This window comes from Rattus rattus, chromosome 2 (genome assembly GCF_011064425.1).
Source record: "Rattus rattus isolate New Zealand chromosome 2, Rrattus_CSIRO_v1, whole genome shotgun sequence".
In the NCBI taxonomy this organism is placed as follows: domain Eukaryota; kingdom Metazoa; phylum Chordata; class Mammalia; order Rodentia; family Muridae; genus Rattus; species Rattus rattus.
In genome coordinates this window covers 148,829,747-148,837,971 of record NC_046155.1, presented here as the reverse complement: position 1 = coordinate 148,837,971, position 8,225 = coordinate 148,829,747, and positions in this window count along the sequence as shown.

Sequence of the window (8,225 nt, the reverse complement as noted above, 5' to 3'; positions counted from 1 at the left end):
TGAGAACTGAGAAAGGGACCCCCGTTGAAGGAATCAGAGAAAGGAATCAGAGGAATCAGAAACAGTAAGATTTAATCATCCCTTTAAGAAGGCCTATTGTCTAACAATCCCATTCTGAGGTATTGAGGGCGGTGGTTCGAGTTTCAATATACAAATTTGGCAAAAAGGATATGTGTTATTTAGATTTAATTGTCAACCTAACAATGCTTTGATCCTCCGAGGGAAAAATCCATCATAAAGGAGTTGCCTATATTGGACTAGGCTATGGGCATGCCTATGGGGGTGGGAGTTGTTAACTGATGTAGGAGAGCCCATCCCACTGTGAATGATACCATGAGAAGTATTAGAAAAGCAGTTAATTGCCAGTCAGAGAATGAGCCACCAAGAAGTATAATTCCATGGTTTCTTTGCTGTTCCTGGGCTATGAGCAAGGTCCCTGGTTAGAGGTAAGCAGAATGGAACATTAATCTGGCCTGCCTTCAAGTTCCTGCTTGAGTTCGGACTGTGTCCTGGAAAGGGAAAACCAAATAAACCCTTTCCTCCCCTAAGTTCCTTTTGTTTGGAGTGTCTCATCATCACAACTGAAGGAAAACCCAGCATTGTCCTCAACAACGTGATAGTTCCTGTACCGGTTTCCTAGCATTGCCATTAAACGTTGCCGTTAAGTTTTATGGCTTAAAAATGACAGATTCACTTTCTCATAGTGCAGAAGTCTGAAAATGTGAATGAAGTTGCTGCCCAGGCCTTACGCCTGCTAAATCTCTTGGGAATAATCCATCCGATTTACCACCTTTCATGAATCCACATTAATACTTTGCTCTCTGGGTGTGATACCAAATGCAGACTCTCTGTAGTCCACTCTGCCTTTATCTCTGTCTTCAGCAGTATCACCTTCTCCTTTCTCCCTTTGTGCCTGCTAAGTATTTTCTCTCAGTAGCTGTCTGGCTGCTGCTTCAGTATCTCAGGTGGTTCTCAGCTTCAGTTCAACCTTTCTTCTAGGAAGCTGTGTTTGGCAGTGTAAGTCATGGGAAAGTGACATTTATGTTATTATTATGTCTCCTATGGTCTTAACCTTCACAGTCTTGTCCTCTGTTTGCACTCCAATAAAAGAAAACGAAAAACTAAAACATAGGAATTGAATCTTGTCTCTACGTTACCGACATGAGTATACAATGCCTAATAGGAACTCACAAAAACCATGCTAATATTGGTCATATTAACTAAGAAAATACAATTATAAATACAATGGTTTGTTTCAAGCTAACAATTTTGGGAGTCTCTACTCATAATAATTTGGCCTATGGTGAGGCCATGGGTCATGATGAGAAGCAGGTGAAAAAGAAAAGGCACTCCAAGAGAAAAAGGAAGGGGTTGGGTCCCTGTGTCTTTTAAAAAACTGTATCTTCATTGTTCCAATAGCTCCTACCAAGTCCTTAAAGCATGTACTTCTCCTGATAGCCTCTGGGCCTAAAGAACAAACTTTGGCCACATTGGCTTGTGTAGTACACTACAGATCTAAACTAGAACACACTCCGGATGAGTGAAAGTGACATACTGTTGTCCAGAGTCTACAATTAAACACACCCATATCATATAGACCAAGTAAACTAAAACAGAAAACAATGGCAATGTGTAGTTATATGCAAATAATTTCTCACACCAAATGAACTTTGCTGAATACTTCATTGTGGGCTGTGACATATTGAATATCTAGACTGGACAGAAATGATTATGCTTTTAACTTAATTAAAAGGAAATATCCAAAATAATTCCAGATTGGTAATGTGAGTGAAAGATTTGTGTGAGTCTTGGTAAATTTAAACACAAAGACTATCTGTTCATTTTACAGCACTTTTCCAGAACTGTGCCCCCTTACCCTGGGAGTCTTGGTAAGTTTTATATATTTGTGGTAAGTATTAATATTTTAAATTTTGGTAACGTGTATAGAAAGGAGAAGCAGAGAAATTAAATATAATGATATTAGACTCTCATTTTCATCCTGCAGACAGATCTATCTTTAGGAAATATAATTATCCTTTATAGTAGCTCTTTGCTTAACAAAAATTGATGAGCCTCTAGTCAAGCCCTTTCCTTTTGTTAGATGAGAATAGCCCGAGGTCTCTAATGGCCTTCTGATTTTCAGTCACTTGTGTAAGAAAGGGAAAGGATGGCTTTCTAATAGGTCAAATTTCATTAGAATAAGTTCTAAGTAACTGTATATATTCTTTCCTCTGTATAGAAATGCAATTGAGCTAGATCAATGGGACTAACCCTGTACTGAAATGCTGAAGAACTAAATGTTCATGTAGTAGATCATGCAGATAGAAAGAAAGAAAGAAAGGAAAAAAGAAAGAAAGAAAGGAAGAAAGAAAGAGGGAAGGAGGGAGAGAGAAGGGAGGGAGGGAAGGGAAGAAAGGGAAGGGAAGGAAGGGAAGAAAGGGAAGAAAGGAAGGGGAGGAAGGAAGGGGAGAAGGGAGAGAGAAGTGAAGGGAGAAGGGGAAGCTGGAGAAAGGTTAGACAGGCAACCAATCTTCACTCTTTAGTCTAACAAAGAGGCAGCTTCCTGATTGCTAAGCCTGAAGACTCTAATTATTGAACTATTCTCTTTTGATACTTGTGTTAATAAGAAATGACAATTGTTTTCTTTCCAAATTTTAATAATTTTGTACTTTAAATATCATTACTATGGTGGCTAGGAAAATTATGGTAGGCAAATTAATTCTGTAGGTGAATTTTTTTTAAAAGAGTTGAGCAATGTGCTATCTATAATTGAAAATATTGACAACATCCGTTTCAGATTCAGAATCCTGCCTCCCCACGCCCCTAGTTTGCTGGCAGACTTTGAATTTTATCAGATGTCTTCTCTTAAGATGCTAAGCAAACATTTTATTCTCTAAATTATATGGACCATTAATTTAGTGAGTTGTATCTTGTGTTTCTATTAGAGTCTCATGGCTTTTAGGTTATCTTTGCCTTATATAAATTACAGCCTTCTCAATTCTTAATTTTTAGCTATGTCCATTTTAGAATGCATATTTAGCAGCTACTTACCAAATTTCACCTTGAGTGTTGATGCCATATTCCCCATTCCTTCATCTTCCCTCCTTCATCCCTCCCTCCTTCCCTCTCTTCTTTCTTTTCTCAGCGACATGCATGCTAGGCAAGTACTCTACCAGGGACAGAGAAACAGACAGACATACAGAGAGAGACAGGGAGAGGAAATAAGATAGAAACTTTTAGGACATAATTAAGACAGTCATATGAAGATGTGAAGCTACCCTTTACACGTGATTTTGTCTCCAAAAGGCCAACCAACACACTAACCAACCAAAAATAGTCAAATTGTGCAACTTAGAGGGACTGCATGAACTGACAAATTCAAATTTCAGTTTTATCCACACACATAACAGAGCAGGAAAATGTATGGTTTTGAGTCACTATTGGCCAAGGTCTCAGACTCTATGGACTTTGTTCCTTGAATAAGTTATTAATTTTAAATAAACCGGCCCTGCATATGCTTCTCCAGCCAAAATAATGAGTCATTAATAATGACCATTCATGGCCAGATAAACATTAGAGGAAGATTTGCTATGAGAGAAATACTTTTGGAAGCAGAATGTCTGCTTATCCATGCCAGTCCACACACGAGGCCCACCCTAGAGCTGGGACCACTCTAGAGCTGGGATACACTCAGTGTGTATTAGAAGTACAGGTTATATTAATGGGATGAATAATACTAGCACAGTGACGATAATTTTAGGTTTCCTAGAGTATTCTGAGAATTTGTAGAGCAGCTCTGGCTCACTGACATCATATGTCTCTTCTGCCAAGTTCTATACCAGGGCTGTGTGTATTCCAAGCTGTTCTATTATGACTGCCAAACTGACACCCTCCTCCACTTCCAACACAAACTTGTAACACAGAATCTACACAGCAAAAACTGTGATTCATTACAAAGCTGACCTCTGAGTCCAGTCATGGTCCTTACCTGAGTCCAACAGCTGGTCTTGTCCATTTTTCTACAATAGAGATATCCTGTACTGTGCCTAGTCTCTCAAAGACACAGAAGTATTGAAGGACTGAATTATAAAATACAAGGAAAAGAGGAAAATGTACTGTTGGAGCACAATCTCTGGTCGACGAGCTTGTAATAAATATTTTGGTGCACTCTAGTGGTGAAGTGAGAGAAAATGGAAGAGGAGGCACATTGGGACTACAGTACAGTAGTGGCTCCTAAGAAAAACATACCACAAGCTACATTTCAAAATGGAAAGAGTGTGTCAGGACACATATGAGTGCTCTCATGACCAGATCCCCTTGAAAAACATTTGCAGGACAGTGACCCTAGTTTTAATAAGGAGAATAGAACATCTTTTGTGTGAGTTGAAATATAAGGTATGGCTGCCAGAGACTGAACCACCAACCAAAGAACATACAAGGACTGGACCTAGTCACCCCATCACCCGTACCCTGCACACATGCAGTAGATGTGTAGTTTGGTCTTCACACAGGTCTCCCAGCTGGAATGGGGCCTGCTCCTGACTGTGTTGCCTGCCTGTGGATCCCCATTCCCCTAGCTGGGCTGCCTTGTCTGGTCTCAGTGGGAGATGATGTGCCTGCTCCTGCAGTGTGGGTTGGTACCCAGGGGGTCCTCCTCCTTCTCAGAGGAGAAGGGGAGGGGGAGGGGCTGTAAAGGGGGGACTGGGTAAAAGAGGGCTGTAATTGGGTGTAAAGTGAAAATAAACTAAATTAATTAATGGAAAAATTAACCTATAAAAAATAAAAAGGGGCATGGAAAAAAGGAAAAAAATACCCCATTATGTTCCTGGAGAACATATCTTTTTTTTTTTTTTTTTTTTTTTTTGTTTTTTTTTTTGGAGTTGGGGACCGAACCCAGGGCCTTGCGCTTCCTAGGTAAGCGCTCTACCGCTGAGCTAAATCCCCAGCCCCAGAACATATCTTTAGGTATCATTTTCTTTCTCACTTTAATGGAATTCACTGGGACCTTCAAACTGTGACAGAAAGGGGAAAATCCTAAGAATGTCTCAGATTCTAGAATATGTGTATTTTTAAAAACCCACAAAATATTCATGAATGTAAATCAGTTGTTTGCAAACTGAATTTTACATACTCATTTGAGATGCTTCCTATTTGCTTGCTACCCTTCCACAGGCCAGATCTTTATTCTGTATTTATCACCAAAGATACATCTCGTTCACAGTCCAGGCCTTTCCTCTGGGTTGATCAAGACTATCTCTCTTTTCTTTATCTGCTAATCATTGGATCTTTTCTCTATCTTTTTCTTTTTTTCTTTTCTTTTTCCTTTGGCCACCTGCTCTTCTATTTGTGCATTGCTGCTAATTTTAGTTATGAACAATTTTATCTTGGTAGCTTACATATTTTTTAAGATCCAGCTTTTCCCTGGCTGTCACCATCATGTCTGCCACACCCAGTCTAGCATCTGATGAACTATGGACTTTGAGGACATCAGATGAACAAGCGAAGTCGTGGACAAACGGATCTGGGCCTTTAGAGTTTCTTCATAAAAATGGATCATATTCAAAGGTTTAAGTCCTTCCGAGGTTTAACCCAAAAGTACATAGAGGGAAGTTTAGATGTCTTCAGAGTAGCTAAAGGCATCATCCTTACTGTGGTGATGGCCAGGTTCTCTGACCACAAGGATTAATTCATCCTTTCCTAATTCTAATCCATTCTCTCTTAGTTCTCTTTCTAAGGTGAGGAGTAGAATGTTCTTAATACATAAGCTGTATTAAGGAGAAAGAAAAAATTCATATGGAAGGTCCAATGAATAATATTAGTCTCTCTCTCTCTCTCTCTCTCTCTCTCTCTCTCTCTCTCTCTCTCTCTCTCTCTCTCCTCTCTGTGTGCGTACTAATTAAAAGCAGGTAATAAAACATTTATCGATCTCATTACTTCATCTGTAAAACAACGATCAGGTGCAACCAGGTAAAGGCTGAAGAGAGCTTCAGAGGCCAACAGCATCTGTGGTGCCCCTCTGGAGGAGGACTTAAGTAACTTAGTAACAGATACTACACTGAGTTCCCACAATTCAATAGGAATTTGTCCAGAGCTGGGACACACAAGAGTGACAACTAGAAGGTCCTTTATGTCGTTTATATTCTAGTGGGGAGGAGTGACAATGAGCAAATGGGTGACTCATGAACCAGTAAATATGCTCAACTTAGGATGGTGAGAAAAGAAAAAACAGGCTGGAGAACGATGAACTGTGTAAATTCATGGAAGGTGGCCATGTAAACCTGTCTACGGAGGTGACATTTAAACCAAGACCTGCGTGAATTAGATTTCTGTATGGGTGTGTTGTTGTCAAGAAGGACAGTCCCTTGGAGAAGAAACACAGCAAAAAGAAAAGAGTGCTCTGGAGCATTACAGGAATATTGCTCCAGTGAGATGGATGGACAAGGGGGAGGTCCTGAGACACAAACAGAAAGTGACTGTGGGCTGAAAAGATGGGCCAATTAAGAATACATCCCACTTTTGCATAGGAGCCCAGCACCCATGTCATGTGGCTCACAACCACTTCTAACTCTAGATCCAGAGGTTCAATATCTGTGGCCTCCATGGGTACCTGCACTCACATGCACATACATCCTCCCGCATAAACATATGAACACATTTCTAAAAATTCACTATAGAAAGATGATCTGCGGGTTGGGGATTTAGCTCAGTGGTAGGCGCTTGCCTAGCAAGCACAAGGCCCTGTTCTGGGTCCTCAACTCAAAAAAAAAAAAAAAACAAAACAAAAAAAAAAAAAAAAAAAAAAAAACCAAACAAACAAAAAAAGATGATCTGCAAGAGAAAAGGTGTAAGACACAAATCCCTAAAATGTCACTGCTCTAAGATGGGCACATTGCCTGTGAGCCACATGCAATTTCCACAGCTGTCAGTGCCTCTCCGTTTCAAAATTCCTGCACTAAAAAGTCCAAACTTTACTAGCACCTTTTGAACATTTGAATGGCACCTCTTCTGTCTAGGGTCTTTTCCAAGTGGAGGTTCTCCTCTACCCTCTTATCTGTGTGGGTTTCTCTTGGCTGTGACAGTTCATTAGACTTTCTCTGGTTTCGGTGATTTCAAGTGTTTTGAAAAGCATTAGTCAGATATTTTATAGACAGCCCTTGGGTTTGATTTTGTTTAGATTGGAATTGCAGGTTCTTGTAAAGAAGCATTTACATGCCTTTCTTATGGTATCATGTTGTAGGTACATGCTGTCAGTATGATTTATCCCTGATGCTGTTGCCCTAGGTCACTCCACTGGGAGCAACAGTCAATGTTCATCCAAATAGGCATCTCCTGTATCAATACTCTGCTCACTGCTGGATCCCATGCTTCTGGGAGAGCATCTTCCTATGCTGAGAAGAAGAGCACCTGTTTAGCTATTGCAGAAGTCAATGCATTAGCTATCTGTTCTCCCTCCTTTAGTGGTATGTTCTCGTGGGCAAACAGACATGGATTTTATTCTTGTGGATACACCAAGGTTCTCAAATTGTCATAGGCTTAGCCAGTAGGAAAATTGTTACTTAGTTTTATGTCTGTAGTGTCTATCACCACAATCTAATGTTTGAATCATAGAGAGATGGCTTAGCTTACTGGTATGTAGTAGTTATAAAAATACTTTGTTTCCAAACTGTCGTTTTTATACAAGGATGCGTCTATGTGTCATGATCATATTCACCTCAGTCATTCGCCGTGTCTCATTTTCTCCTCTTTTTGGTTTCTTTCTTCTTTCCAAACACTGCTCCATCTACATTCATAGCAACGATGATCAATTCTACAAATGACAGGAAGCATGAGCATTTCTTCTTCTGGATCTTTCCTATTTGAGTTTACATTATGATGACAAGTCTACATGGTTTCCTGAAAAGAATGTAACTTTGCTCTGGTTGAACAAAACTGCAGTGTGTGTGTGTGTGTGTGTGTGTGTGTGTGTGTGTGGGTGTGTGTGTCTGTGTCTGTGTCTGTGTCTTCTTCCATATTTGCTGCAGTCAGGTTATAATATCACAGAGACATTTTGATACTAACTATACTGGAATCTATTAGAGATCTTTATAAGGATTCCTGTGACTGCAATGAAAAGAATAATATTGTAAATGGCAAGAGTTGAACTGGGAGCTTATTAGATGTCTTCCTGCAGTGAGGAGAAAGAATCTCAGTCAAAGGCAGCGGTCGAGATGTAAGAAGGGTTGGGA